Here is a 16,257-nt window from a genome sequence, read left to right as displayed (position 1 = left end):
CCTAATAGAACTGAAGACATGCTGGATTTGGAGTTGCTCGATCTCGCGTTTGAACATGGCGGACGTGAACTGAGACCCATGGTCACTCAATATCTTATCTGGCTTCCCCATAGATGGAATGATCTTATTTCGGATCTGCGTCAGTACCGACCTGGAATTTGCCTTCTGTACTGGGCACAGCATCACATACTTCGAGAAAACATCTACGCAGACCAAAATGAATTGTAACCCTCTAATTGCCTTGGGTAAGGGCCCGTAAAAGTCTATCGCAAATAGCTCTCGTGGCTTCTCTGGCAACAGCGGCTTAGGTGGTTGCCGCAGGAGATAGGTATTTGGTTTGATTCGTTGACAAGTATCACACGTTGTCAACACGGTCCTAATCATCCGCCTCATTCTCGGCCAGACAAAGGTCTCCTGTAGTGTCGAGGTAACTTTATCGATTCCCGCATGACCGATGGAATGATGTGCGAGCCAAATCAGTTCCACTTGCAGCACGGGCGGAACAACAATACGGTACTTCGTATGATCTTCATCTATGAACTGGTGAAGGATCCCGTTGAAATAGTTATATTTTGGTGCCTGCCTCTCACTCTCCTGGTATTCAGGCGTTCCTGCTGGTATCCTCTTTCGGAAGAAATCGATCAATCGTCTGGTTGCGGGCCAATTCTCTTGCTCTTCTCCGATGCGTTGCAGCCTGTCCAACGTCTCACGGTCACCCCCGCTCAACTCTATGTGATGAAGAACTTGGGCTTCCGGTTCGGGGTTCCGGCTTAATGCGTCGGCAATCACGTTGTCCTTTCCTGCACAATGTTCGATCTCTAAGTCGAACTGTTGGATGAATAACGTCCAGCGGTTTACTCTCTCGGATGCCATCGTCGACTTCAAAGCGAAGGTCAAAGCTTTATGGTCTGTCCGCAGCACGACCGGGAATCTATATATATACTTCCTCCAGTGACTGAGAGCTGTAACAATTGCCAACATCTCTAATTCCGTGACGGTATATTGGCATTCATGAGCCCGAAGTCTTCGACTCATGAACGCGATGTAGTTTCTGCGTTTTTCCTGATCCGGCGTCTCCTGGTACAATACCGCCCCTACACCTATCATGGATGCATCGGTTTGGACTACGAATTTGCTCGAAAAGTCGGGGTACCCAAGCTTGATGCTGTTGGCAAGTAATTCCTTTGTCCTTTGGAAAGCTTCGTCACAGTTTGAATCCCATTTCCATCTATTATTCTTCTTCAGGAGGTCCTGAAGAGGAGCTACCGCCTCAGTATAACTGGGGCAATGATCGGCGAAAAACCCGCAGATTCCCAAAAACTGCCTGATGTGTTTGACTCGTGTTGGTTTGGGGAAATTTTGAATAGCTTGAATCTTAACGGGGTTCGGAGTGACACCCTCCGAATCTATGACGTGTCCCAGGAACAAAATGCTTTTCTGGCAAAAGTTCGACTTATCCAAATTAACTTTGAAGTTGTTTTTATTCAATTCTGCTAATGACAGGTTCAAGTGTTCCAAATGCTCCTCCAGAGTCTCGCTCGCAATCAAAATGTCGTCTACATAACGCACCGTAAAGTTCTTCACCTGCTCGCTCAAATTCCTATCAAGTGCCCTTATCAAAGCCGATCCTGCGTTCTTGACGCCGAACGGCAAACGGTTGTAGACGTACGTCTGTCCGTCAAACATGAATCCCGTCAGTACCTTGGATTCCCCTGACAACTCAATGTGGTGGTAGGACGATCTCAAGTCGACCCCCGAAAAATAATTTTTGTGACTAAATTTCTTCAAGATATCCTTAATGTTTGGTGCCCTATCGTACTCTGGTACCAAGCGCTCGTTAATTGCACGTGCGTCGAGGCACACCCTCAGCGAACCGTTCGTCTTCTCCACGATGACTAAAGGGTTTAGAAATGGCGTCGGAGATTTGGAAATTAACTGGTTTTCTTCCATATCCTTGATGATAGGTCGTACCTTGGCATAATGTTTCTCGGGAATCGGGTACGGATTCCGTCGAAAAGGTTCCCAACTTGTGACGACGAAATTGTATTTGAAATTCGAAATTTTTCCCGGTTGTGACCCAAATGCATCGCGGTGGCGTTCCAAGATTTCTTTCAGTCTAACTCTTCCCTCTTCACCTATCATTGCTTTATTAATTTTCGATAGCACTGCCTCCTCAAATGTCGGTTCTTCCTCTTCCTGTTCCAAGTTCGCAACCATTCTCTCGAGTCCGATTATTATCTCTTCTTCCTGATGTTTCCCATCCAGACTCTTACCAGGACGGACTTCCTCGTCGTAGGTCACTTGAGTAGTCCAAATCCTCTCATCGACTACGCAGTCTCCAATTTCGTTTAGTTTCACCCCTTCGGAATGCATGTTGATCTCTAGCCTGATCTCATTTCGGTGCATGTCGATAACTGCCTTATAGTCCCTCCAGAAGTCGGCGCCCAATATAATGTTGTATTCCAATTTCTCGAGGATGATAAATGGGTGTGAAGTAATGGCCTCTCCGATCTGCAATTCTAAATAAACCTGAGCCTTGCACACTGTGGTGCGATCTGGGATGATTCCTCGTACCTTCATGTTAGAGACCGGTAATAATGGGATCTGCTCCTTCGATTGGATTTCCCGTATAAGCGTTCTAGATACGACGCTTACGCTGGCTCCCGTGTCTACAAGAGAACGCACGCGCAATCCATTAGCTCTGATGTACACCACTGGTAATTCCCTGATAATCCTCTTATTCTGTCGGTGTGCGTCTTCGATCAAATCCTCGGGTTGGATCACCCACGCAGCTATGGTAACTGACGTCCTCTGTGAATCGAAAGAATGGTTGCTCCCCGACCCGCAGGCTATCTCCTCACTAGTTAGGCGAAATTTTTTTTTTGCGCTCCGGAGCTACTGGCATACTCCGGAGCATGGGGGTTCAACTCTCTTCCACGTCCTTCCTTCTTGTGGGCTTGCAGTTGCAGGCTTTCTGCCCCTTCGCACATTCCCGCGGCGGCCATACCCTGTATGGGTCTCTGCCACTTGTCAATACCGGGCGGCGTGTTTCGCAGTTGTTCCACATACTGTCGCGATTCATTCCTGCGATCTCGTATGTACTCTTCCCTTCTTCCTGGTCGTTGCCCTGTCGACCGCTGTCCGCTCGGTCCCCAATTCTGGTACGGCCTCCTCCGCTGTCCATACTGGCGATACCGAAGCCTTGGCCCCTGATTCATCCTCTCACGGGGTCCTGGTTCGCGGGTGTTCCAGCCCTCCTGGTATTCCCGTTTCGGTCCATTCCATGCCTGGGGACCCCAATCACTCCTGATTCTCGAGGGATACATCTCCCGAACTTCATTTGTACTCGTCCCCTGGTTCTTCCTTTTAGGTGGGCTTTCATCTTGAGCTAGGTCTACAACATGGACCGCTTCGCTATGGCGATGTCGCGCCTGCATTCCAGTCGTTTGATCGAGCTGCCTCAATATTTGTTCAGCATCGACCGCATTTCGGACATTCGCCGCTATGAGCACCTTCTGCACTTCCGGTGGAAGCTGTTTACCGATGGCGGAAATCAACTCTAGCTCTGTGGGAGGACTATCCAGTTCTTTAAACTTCAACAACTGGCCCACGAAGTACTCGCAGAAACGGGTCTGCCCTGCACCAGAATACCTTCGCGAATACAATTCCAGCCTCAAATTCTGCTGCGTCTCGATCCCCCAATACTTCTCGAGGAAGCGCCGCCGGAACTCCTCATACCCATCGAAACAATATTTGAACGCCCGGTACCAGACCAAAGGCTGATCCGTTAGGTACCGTTCGACTACTCTGAGTTTTCGGTCCGCTGGAACTCGATGATCAATGAAGTATTGGTCTACCTCAGCAAGGAAACCTTTCGGGGTAAGATGAGTGTTAGACCCGAATTTCTTCGGCTCGTCATTCGTCATCCGGAGGAGATTATACACCGGAATTGCTCCACTCTCTTGCGGGGTCGATTGTCCCCGAGGTGCATTATGCACTTGTGCATTTTCATTTCCCTGCGAAATGTCAACGTTGGCCTCGTGACCAATACTACTGGGCGGACTCACTCTGTCAACGCTATCCTGCTTCTTGAGGATCGATCGCATCACGATCTCACCTCTCGCCTCTTGGAACTTTAACAACTCGACCTCCTCCCGGATCTCCTTAATAAGCTCCGTGTGGACTTCTACTTGGACGGCGGCCTTGTGGGTCTTGTTGCCCCACTCTTCCACCTGTCGGTTCAGGCCTTGGATTTTCCCTCGGACTTCTTCTTGTTCCGCTTCCATCTCTTCGGTCACCTCCTTCCGAAGCTCCATAACTTCTCCATGGGCCTGAGACTGGACTTCCTTGATCTTGGCGGTCGCAATATCCTGCACTTGGGTCAGACGGTCACTGACCTCTTTTGCCACCTTGTCGAGGGCCTCCGTCGTCTGTGTCCTTAGTTCTCGGACTTCAGCCTTGGCCTCCTGCATGTCTCTTGCAACCTCCTCTACGCGGGTGCTCACCTTCTCCATCTCTTCCTCGCACGCGCTCACCCTAGTGTCCGTCACGTCGATCCTATTCGTCACCCTAATCTCTACTTGCTTTAATTGTTGGATGACGTCTTCTAACTTCCCCTCTAACGCCTCGGTCATCTTTGCCTCCAGTCTCGCGGCGTTTTCGTCGCTACGTTCACGACCTAGTCTCATATCCTCTGCGAGCTCGTCTAACGAAGCCTTATTCGTAGCCGCCTGAGCCTGGCAAAGCTCTGCCTGCCTGTCAAACTGCGCCTTAAAGTCCGCTGCCTGCTTGTCTAGCTGCGCTTTAACGTCTGTTGCCTGCTTGTCTAGCTGCGCTTTAACGTCTGTTGCCTGCTTGTCTAGCTGCGCTTTAACGTCTGTTGCCTGCTTGTCTAGCTGCGCTTTAACGTCTGTTGCCTGCTTGCCTAATTGATTTAATTGTTCCTTTTGTTCTGCCAATAATTGGCACATCATTTCCCTCATGGCCTCCATGTCCATATTAAATTCAATTTTGGAGAAAGCGGATCTCCCGTGGGCAGAAAATTGACCACCGGTGATCGACAGAAAGCATAGATACATTCAAATATTTAATACAAATTTCAGCGTGACCTAACTTTACTCGAAATTCCAACAATCAATCCAAACTGGGCCTACAAACGGCTTGTGTCACGCCCCCCTACCATATTAATGTCATACTTCATTGTATAGGAAATTTCGTCATATCATTTGACAATAATAATAACAATAATAATACTGATTCTACGTTAGCCCTTTTATCCTGGAATAAGTTTTCCGGTTACGCGCGCGGCCTACCGTGGGCTCGATTTTACGTATGCCGGAAACATGGCATACCCCAGTCACTAATGGATGTTATCACCTTGAGACTGGTGAGATGACGTTAGCAGACAATTACCCGTCTCAAACTGGCAACATCGCATCCGTTACTGCGCAAAAATTAGAGCTGGGGTTGAGGTACCCTGCTCTATCCGCGGTGTCTAAAGCCCTCTCGAAAAAATATTTATATCTGCCAACTGTTGTTACTTCAGCGCACAATCTTTGGCCGATACCCGTAACTGGCGAAATTTGAAGAATTTTGCCGGCCGTTTTAACCTCACACTGAGAGAACCATAACGTTGTCTCCCAAAGAACTGACAACTTCATAGTCTGTCCCGGGTATCCATTTTGAATTTATGAGCGACACTCATGCGGATTTCCACTTAAACTGGACACATGATTTTTCTGTTCTTGTCATTTTCCTATCCCATTTATTATTCACGTCGCTCCCTTTCATGGCTGATCTTGTGTGAGTTATCATCACGAGTTGTGACTTACGCACACCCGTACGATGACAATGACAGTCCTGCTGAGTATCACACAATCTGAACAACCCTTGCAGTATCCAATTTATAATTATGAATCTTAGCACTTCGGACATGTGCTTAACGTCTCCATCCGTTCGGTTACGTGGCGGGTACTCCATTTCAAATAATTGCCAACCCGTTCGATACCAAATGTAATCAGATTGTGGCACGAACCTGGCAATTTGACTCCATCGTAGCACACTATCCTCCCTGTGGGCGGCCTATCTCTTACTCAAAATGCTACAGTGTAAACTATAAACAATGCCCGGCTAGCTCAGTCGGTAGAGCATGAGACTCTTAATCTCAGGGTCGTGGGTTCGAGCCCCACGTTGGGCGCCAAGTATACACCCTACCGGGCTTCGAATGGATGACCCACGCATAAAAATGCCTCCACGTAACGGGGTAAACACCCACGGATGAGATTTGGATTGAAGAGCGGGTCGAATTGCTTAACGAGCTTCGAACCGCTCCCCTTCCTACTTTCTGTGCCGGCCCGGCAGCCTGAGCACTTGGGGAAGCGGTACGTTCGAAAGAAAACAAAAACAACAATACTTAAGATGGAGCCTTATGTCTATAATATGAAAGTAGGGTCTCTGGGTTCAAATGCCTATTGGATACTGCTTAACACTGCTACAAATGACAAGAACCATTTAATAGGGGTACGAATGCAAATTTATTCAAATATGACAATTTAAAAAGGTTGATACAGCTCTATACAATGACTCTCCACATATGGGAGGAAAAGAAAATAATAATCATTTTAAAATACGAATCGCCCATGGGCGTCGTCTGCATAACGGTATGATTGAGGTTTTGCGACTTGCTATCGTTCATTTTTTCTCATTAATTCATACCGTTCATGACATTTGTACATTATTCTGTCGATCACACCGTGAGATGAACTGATGTCCCGATACACAAATATTACTAGCTGTTCTAAGCACGAACATAACCGGGGCCTACGCTACATAATATCATCTTAAAAGACACATTTGCATACTGCACAAACAAACACAAATACCATTTTTGCTAAACCCCGGACTCCTCATCTATTACCAAAACCAAACAACGTGCACATAGGTTCTGTTTGAACTCAAAAATATGTGCACATCATTACGAAACATACACAAAACATATGGATATATACACTTCATGCACTCAGGAGAACCATTCCTAGAAAGAAACAACATGGTTATCACTGTCTCCGGCCCAAAGCGCAAGCGTGAATCAGCTCGCTCATGGGCGCCACCATAATCCGGCGTCGAACTGGCAGACTCCCGACCGAGAGGTACTGTGGGTTTCTGTAGATACCGAGAATAGCGACAATCTCATCTCGCCGGATATCTGGGGGAATCCCTATTCATTTATTAAATACCTTTTAAAAGAAGTTACCGTGATATTATCATTATACAAGTATTCTTAGCTAAGCCATATAACCCAAACAAAAGAACGTGAGCAGACCAGGCTCCAAGCCCTAACACAATGCGAGACGGGACCCTTTTGTCCCGATGGCGAGAGCTAGACCTTCACAAAAAATAAAGGAGGCCGGTCATTCACTTCGCACGGCCATTCAGATTCTTCTCTCCCTCAAACGTCACCTTCTCGTCTCAGGGACACATCCACGGCCCATTTTATTTGTTTATTCATATTATTGTGGAATTCCCATGAAATACTCTTTTATTCTCTCTCATTATTATCGCTGAGCGCCGGCTATGGGCACAATCATTTCTAACTCATTTCATCGTAAATTACTCGGGCATTCAGCCGTCCCCCTATGTCTCATATCGCGTATCTTATTCCCTTGGGCCTAGGGCTCTCATGGCTCCTCGTTCATACCACATAAATACACTTATATTTAAACCTTCTGACCAAAGATTAGGGATGGGCCTCACCCCGGCTATAGATTAAAAGAAAACTCTCCAAACCATTATGGCCAATTAATCAAAATCACGGGAGACTTGCACATGGTCCCTCACACCTATCTAGATCACACAGTATGTACCTCTCCCGGTCGGGATTTTCTTCATTCTTGATGTACATGCACGGATTATATCTGTAAGCTAGGCATGCATTATCTGACTGACCCATGAGTTTCCCTGGCATATTTGACAACCTCGTGGGACAGTGACTACCAATATTTCGACATGTTTCCCTGCTTGCCAACACTATTTTTCCAACCGCCCCTACGGGAAACTCGAATATTCTCCTAACCTTGTTCCCATATTTGCTAGGACATTCTACATTTTACTAAAATATAACCCTCACGATAAGCTAATCATTAAGAAAGAAATATGAGTCGTCCGGGAATTTAGCCCCTTGAATTTTACTTCAACATTATAAAAATCAATAAAAATTCCATATAGGACATGCATTAACTTACAACATTTGATATTTACAAAAGAACGCTAATCCTATCCCCGGGTTATGTCATGCTTAGAAATTAAATTTGGACATCACTCATCTGTTTGGTGGCCGTTGTCTCTTCCGCCACGGGAGACCCATGGTGAAGTTCTTAGTACTCCATGACCACTCGGCAGGTGGCGGGCGTGCAGTCCTTCATCCCTGGTCCATTTAAGTCCGACATCCTGGGGAACTCGTCACAGCTGAAATCTTACAGTAATCCAATTGGGTAACACTTTTACACTCGTCACACGTCCTCTATTTCAGAGCTTACACCCGCGTTCACAGTAAGAATCGGGTAGCTCACGAGACTCGAGCCCCTGATTCGAAGTAACACTTTGGGTGACACCTAATTATGAATTTCACTGACTCATTAAACCGGCAGTTTCTCAGCCGAATTCTAATACTTGTTCGAAAATTATGCTCGCGGTTTTTACTAGTTTGACACGCAGCACAGAAACGATTCACCTAGGCTCGTTTGGCCTCCCGTTCACTACACAAAGGCTTTTGTACAAGGGTTTCTGACTGTAACTGGAGCACCGCGGGACGCAGTGTCCGTCTCACGACCCGTGAAAGAACAACTGTCTCTACAATGGCCTGCTCGGCTTATATTATCTTACCCGCCGGAAGCTCGGAGGCGTCAACGTTCACGGTTCATTAAGAACAAGAGCTCCTTTCGTACCAAGAATTGACGATATTTGAATAGTGCATCTTGTAGCCCTCTGTCTCCTCTTTCATTTGAGCCAGGCGTGCCGGATCTCCGATCAGCAGTTTTTATGTAATTTGCTTCCCGCCTTTGATTAATTCATAGCGTCCTCTGGGGGGTGGAGCTATCTCCTAAGCGCGATTCTTGGCGTGGGTGACGCCGCTATGTCCACATGTGTTAGCGATATGTTACATCTTGACAGCTGGTGACCTCATTTCTTCCCCTGCATAAGTTATTACATATTTTTAGTCTGGAGAACGCAGAAAATTCCGCTCTATTCAATGGTGTGTCTCACATAATTTTCCTATGTCTGGATTAAAATATCGCCCCGCTTTACGCGACGTTGGCACCCGTGACATGTGCATAAAAAACCGGAAGTTCCTTATGTTCGTTTGGAACTCTGGGAAGCTAGGCCCCACCTCGGGGCGTATCTGACTACTCCAGCATCGCGTCCCCTTTCTATCTCTCTCTGCACGTTGAGAGCGTATTTCCGCGAGGGCTTGGCTGTTCCTTTGTCTTTCCATTGTCTGGCAAGTGCTCTTTTCGCGGGTTCCATTCTGGCATGCCGCCGCTCGATGCCCTTCGCCCATACTGCTACCTATGACGCGACCTTTAGGAGTAATTTTAATGGAGTATAAAGCCCATATCATTCCCATGGAGCTGTACAGGACACTGTACGGTTTCAGTACGAACACTGCGGAAATATTTGGAATTGAATCCGTGCTTTTGGCAAGCAATCTTGTGAATAGAAATTTTATACCGCCACCTCTCCTACCCTGTCGGCCAACGTTCTGAAGGTGATTTTTTTTTACACCAACGGAACTCGAGGTGGCTAGCCTCGCCGCCAGCCATTTAGTCTTGACGCGTTAACAAGCATAGCCACCAGGCGGGCGCGAGAGAAATTAAACGGAACTGTGCAGATGAAGCAATCAGCAAAGTTACAAGCTCGACTTATGATTCTTATTAGTCAGTAGTGATTTCTTTTACCTTATTAATCATTTCGTGCACATAATTGTCACAATCATAGCATACCTCGAAGAAAAGAACTCTAAACGATGCAGTTTTCAGAAAAATAATAGAAGTATGGCCTCACGCGAAGCCAATAGTGCATTCCTTCCCCTAAACGTACTTTCGCGAGGCACAGTGGGTAGGGACAGCAAGGATATAGAACGTCGAATTTAAAAGACCAGAATTCCTTATACTGTGGAGAGGTGGGTAAGTTTTTGTTGTCCACGATTGTACAAATGTTTCTTCTTCTTTTTAAACTTTTTCCCAATTACTGGGGTCGGCATTTGGTGTGCATTTAGCCCAGTTCTACAGCCGGATGCCCTTTCTGACGGCAACTCTACGTGGAGGAATGTATTCACTATTCTCGCTTGTGCGATGGTTGCTGGTGTGGTGTGCCATTTGTAGATGACGATAGGTGTGTTAAGACGAACACCCATACCCAGACCTGAAGCCAGGGGAATTTACAATACTCAAATAAACTTTGAGGCCTGGCGGGAATCGAACCCGGAGCTCTGGACGGAAGGCCAGAAAGGATCCTTCAACCAAGGAGTAGGACAGGATTGCGCGAATGAGAATGGTCATTTGTACTCAGTTTCCTGCACTGCAAAAATGTAGTGTGGTTGCATGTAGAAAGTTATTTCTCAGTTGTGCATAATTCGCATTGTATTTTTTTTTTTTTTGCTAGAGGCTTTACGTCGCACCGACACAGATAGGTCTTATGGCGACGATGGGATAGGAAAGGCCTAGGAGTTGGAAGGAAGCGGCCGTGGCCTTAATTAAGGTACAGCCCCAGCATTTGCCTGGTGTGGAAATGGGAAACCACGGAAAACCATCTTCAGGGCTGCCGATAGTGGGATTCGAACCTACTATCTCCCGGATGCAAGCTCACAGCCACGCGCCTCTACGCTCACGGCCAACCCGCCCGGTCATTCGCATTGTAGGAAGGCTGTGGACTCAGTTAGAAAAGTGGTGGCGATTGTTGTTTTAAGAGAACTACAACCGGGCAACAAATATGTATTAACACTAATAAGAAAACGGAAGAGGTCCGACCCTCCAAAAAAAAACCCGAAATAGTCGGCAAAAGAAAAGGAAAGGGACCCTTATTCGCCTTCGTAGCGTGACGATTAGCACTATTATTTGCCGTCAACCGGGCCCGGGTTCGATTCCAGGTACTGCCAGAAATTCAAGAATGGCAGGAGGGCTGCCATGAGGTTAAAATTCTACACGCTGCTCAAATACTTTGGATGGGGAGGGGGGAGGGGTTGCCTGAAAAAGGCTGTACCACTTGGGGAAGAGGAGACGAGACTTGATTCGAGAACTGGAAAAGATGCACAAGGAAAAGCAGCTCGATTTGTTCTGGTTGATGTCCGACAAAAGAGTAGCGTTAAGCAACTGTTGCAAAGTTTGGCCTGGGAACACTTGGGAGGAAGGAGACGAGCTGCTAGACTAAGCGCTATGTTCCGAGCTGTTAATAGAGAGATTGCGCGGAATAATATTAGTAAACTAATTTGAGTGGTGTTTTTAAAAGTAGGAATGAACACAACATGAAAATAAAGTTGGAATTCAAGTGTACAAATTGGGAAACATATTCGTTAATACGAAGACGAGTTAGGGATTGGAATAATTTGCCAAGGGAGATGTTAAACAAATGGATAAATGGTTTTCAATATTTAAGAAAGCTAGGTAAACAGATATCGAAAATGCCAACTGGACGACTACCCTAAATTCAGGTCTACCGAGCTCGATAGCTGCAGTCGCTCAAGTGCGGCCAGTATCCAGTGTTCGGGAGATAGTAGGTTCGAATCCCACTGTTGGCAGCCCTGAAAGTGGTTTTCCATGGTCTCCCATTTTCACACCACTCAAATGCTGGGGCTGTGTCTTAATTAAGCCCACGGCTGCTTCCTTTCCACTCCTAGCCCTTTCCTCTCCCATCGTCGCCATAAGACCTAACTGCATCGGTGCGACGTAAAGCAACTAGCAAAAAAAAAAAAAAAAATCAGGTCAACGGTCATTGATTGATTGATTGATTGATTGATTGATTGATTGATTGATTGATTGATTGATTGATTGATTGATTGACTGATTGATTGATTGATTGAATTAAAGGCCGCGAACGGCGTGAATATGAAAGTGACCCCAGAACTCAAAAACCTAATACCGACGGGGTAAGAAAAGAACAAGAGTTGGCCGAGGGAGGCGAGATAGGAAAGCAAGAATATCGCCACAAGCAAGTGGAAAGACCGCCAGAACCGTGGTCACCAAACCTTGCTTCCAAGTTGAGAGAACCTAGTCTTTCCTTCAGTTCCCTGTTACCACGAACCTGCTACGAAGGCGTGGCAGGGGGAGAGGTGATACTCCCACGTGGCGCGTCCCAGGTGGCGGATAGGGGGGTTCTAACCGGCTTGCCGGCGGACTTGAGGGAAATAAAATACCTCTCGCGGACCAAACACACTACCCCCTGCGGGTGGGGGACGCACATGTAGAATACACACGCGGTACCCCCTGCCTGTCGTATGAGTCGACTAAAAGGGGCGACCTAGGCGCGGACATGGATTGCGGTTCGGTATAATGTGTTGGACCTCCTGTGGATGGGAGGGGTCGATTACATTCACAGGTAATCCCTGCCTGTCGTAGAAGGCGACTTAAAGGGTCATGTGGCCATGGTCCCCTCTTTATTTTATTATTATTTTTCCGAGGGTCAGATGTAGACCATTTCAAAATTTTGATGTGCGTGCTGCCCGGAGGTGGGCCTCTTACGTGTGCGATTACGCCCAAAAGCCCGCAACTGTCCACCCAGGACCATTGCATGGTGGGAGCGCCATGTACCTTGGCAGTGGTATCCGCCTGACAACACAGGTCCCCGCACAGCCGAATGCCAGAAGGACATATTATTATTAATATTTTTAATTTTTTTCTCTATATTTAGTGCTCTGTACACGCTATGGGGTACATGCTATTGCGGGTGACTGGAGGAAGGGAGTCTTAGTGCTCATTCCCTCAGTCATCCCGTATTAGGCATCGTTCAACATCGGACCCCGGGCAGTACCTGCTATGACCAGGTGGGTATTGCCTTGGCTGCTTGGTTCGGCTACAGAGACCCCTGATCGAAGTGGGTGGCATTCGGGGAGGATGCTATCGGGCATGGCTTCCAAACGAAGTCGGCTCTCTCAAGGTGGTCCCCCACCTAAGTCTTTAACTTTTGATTCCCTGAGAGGTTCAACTCCCTGGGAACATGCACAGCGTGAAGGAATGGGATCCAGCTTCCCTAGGTTTCTGGTCGCTACCAGAACCGATGGGCACGATCGAAGGCGTCTATGGCGAACTGGAGGAACTTAAGAAAATGCACAACGGTAGTTTGCTTTTAAAGACTCGTACAGCACTGCAAGCTGACCAGTTGCTTAAGTGCGAGCACTTTGGCGAAATCCCCGTCAAAGTGGAGGAGCATAAGTCCTTGAACCTGGTTCGCGGAGTCATCTTTCACCGCGACCTTATTTTGAACACTGACGACGAGTTGATGGAAGACATGAAGAACCGTGGCGTGACACACGTCCGGCGCATTACGCGCAAGGTCAACGGCGAAGACGTTGCCACTGGTGCCTCCATTGTCTCTTTCGAATTGTCAGTGTTACCAGAGAAAGATAAGGTAACAACTTATCGTTGCGATGTGAGGCCGTACATCCCGCCTCCTATGCGATGCTATCAATGCCAGCGATTCGGACATATGGTATCTCGCTGTTCGAATCAGGCTGTATGTGGTACATGTGGACGAGTAGCTCACGGCGCGGAGGAGTGCACAACTCCATGCAAGTGCACTAACTGCTCCGGTTTTCATTCTCCTCGGGATCGGAATTGTCCGACATACCTGAGTGAGAAGAAGATCCAGGAGATCAAGACCCTGGATGGTCTTTCCTAACAGGAAGCGCGCCATAAGTTTAATTCTACGAACACACACCTGCCCGTACACTTGACTATAGCTTGATAGCTCAGAGTCTTCCAGGTTCGTCATTTACAACCTCGACACCTGTCCGCACTGCTGCGCCCAAGGCGTCTGTTGCTGCGCCCAGCAACGTCGCAAAGTGTCAAAAATCGAGGGGGGACCACCCCACCTTCGACCAACCAGAAGTCTGTGCAGGCTGGTAGAAGACTTCCCCCTAGGAGGTCGACGAAAGTCGTGCCCCAGACGGCGGAGGCGGCGTCGTCGACCAGGGCTGGGAAACCATCTCCCAGCCCGTCTAAACTCGAAAAGAAGAAGGGGAAGAAGAGCGTCCGTGCTGAGCGCTCTCGGACTTCACCTGCGAAGAAGAAGTCATGCACCCATCTGCGCGCTCTCCTCGTAGGGGACCCCCTCGCGCCCGAAAAGCGTCGAAGTTCTGGGCGGCACACCTCCCATCTTTTGATGACGGGATGGATGTCGCGCTGTCCTCTACATCTACGGATGTAGAACTAGATAGTGTTTAAGCTTACGAGCATTTAGTCGCTCATAACTTAACACTCCTTTTCTAGCCCACACTATGGCACTGTTACAGTGGATTTGTAACGGTTATGATAGGCAAATTGCTAAGTTACGTCAGCTTATTAGTGAGTACGCAGCGAGTATAGTCTGTATTCAGGAGACCAATTTGGGACCTGGTCATCATACGGTCTTGAAGAATATCAAACTATGCTCGACAGAACGACACTATGGTCACCGGGCTTCCCGTGGCGTTGGCATTTTTGTACGTTCTGATAGCTACAGCGGAGAGGTTCCATTAAGAACCCCTCTTGAGGCTGTAGCTGTTCGCGTCTCGCTGCCTGTCATAGCAACATTGTGTAATGTGTATTTTCCACCAGGGCAGCATCTTAACATAACCGATGTCGCTGATCTTGTAGATCTGCTTCCACCTCCCTTCCTCTCATTGGGAGATTTTCACGTCCATCATCCCATATGGGGCTCTGAGACGCCTTGCCCCCGGGGACGAGAGCTGGAAACATTAGTGACAGAGCTAGACTTATGTCTTTTGAACACAGGGGAACCAACTCACTGTAGTGTACGTTACGGCACATATTCTCGCATAGACGTAAGTCTATGAAGCCGAACGTTGGTTCCACTGTTTCGGTGGAATGCACACGAAGATCTCTGTGACAGTGACCATTTTCCCATCATCCTTACTTTGTTGAAACATAAATCCGTCGAGGCTCCCCCTCGATGGATTCTTAAACTTGCTGATTGGCCAAAGTACACATCACTAGCTGTCTTTACTGATGATATCAGGCGGACCGACGGCGAGGAGATAACTTACGTAACCCAAGTTATTCATGCGGCTGCTGAGGAGTCCATTCCGCTCTTCTCCGGGAATCCTCGCCGAAAACTCGTTCCTTGGTGGAACGAAGAAATAGCAGCAGCCATCAAAGAACTTCGTCGTGCTCATAAACGTTACCGTAGACAGCCTACTGTGGCCAACTTGGTAACATTTAAGAAATTTCGCGCTAAGGCGCGGATTCTTATTCGTCAAAGTAAGAAGGCTTCATGGGAGAGATATGTGTCGTCTATGACGTCACACACTCCATCATCTCAAGTGTGGACTAAGCTTCGGCGTATTTCGGGTATCCATGGATCATCTTCTGTACCTGGGAATTTCCATTGCAGGCAATATCGTCACTGAGCCCCTCTCGATTGCTAACCATCTAGCTCGCCATTTCGCGGATGTATCTGGCTCCGGGAATTACCATCCTGATTTCCTCGCTGTGAAGCGGGAGGCAGAACGTCATCACCTTGGTTTTGCCTCTCAAGCTTCAGAGGACTACAACGTGCCCTTAAGGAGTGGGAACTCCGCAGCGCCCTAGCGCTTTGCAAGGACACGTCTCCTGGACCGGACAACATCCATAACCAGATGTTGAAACACCTTAGTGATGATATTCTACTCTATCTCCTTCTGTGTTCAACCGTATCTGGATGGAGGGTGATTTTCCGTCTCAGTGGCGAGAGGGCATAGTCATTCCTGTCCTCAAGCCTGACAAAGATCCGAAGTATGCAGGAAGTTACAGGCCGATTTGCCTTACCAACTGCCTGTGTAAGCTTTTTGAGAGGATCTAAATCGCCGACTCGTGTGGTGTCTGGAGAAAAAAGGACTCTTGTCGGAATACCAGTGTGGTTTTCGAGCCGCTCGATCCACCACTGACCACTTGGTCCGCCTGGAGAGCTCTATCCAGGATGTGTTTCTCCGAAAACAGCACTTGGTAGCTGTTTTCTTTGACTTAGAGAAGGCTTACGACACCACATGGCGATATGGTATCCTTTCAGTCC

General features: G+C 47.7%; 1 non-coding gene across 1 annotated transcript; it reads left to right on the top strand.

Moving 5' to 3' along the window:
* The first annotated feature begins 6,123 nt into the window (after positions 1 to 6,123).
* On the top strand, positions 6,124 to 6,196 carry TRNAK-CUU (transfer RNA lysine (anticodon CUU)). The gene has a single exon. It is a non-coding gene; the product is annotated as a tRNA-Lys (tRNA).
* The last annotated feature ends 10,061 nt before the right edge of the window (positions 6,197 to 16,257 follow it).

Source organism: Anabrus simplex, chromosome 4, assembly GCF_040414725.1.
Source record: "Anabrus simplex isolate iqAnaSimp1 chromosome 4, ASM4041472v1, whole genome shotgun sequence".
Lineage (NCBI taxonomy): Eukaryota > Metazoa > Arthropoda > Insecta > Orthoptera > Tettigoniidae > Anabrus > Anabrus simplex.
The sequence above is the reverse complement of the archived record's forward strand: the minus strand, read 5'-3'. Positions and strand labels throughout refer to the sequence as shown.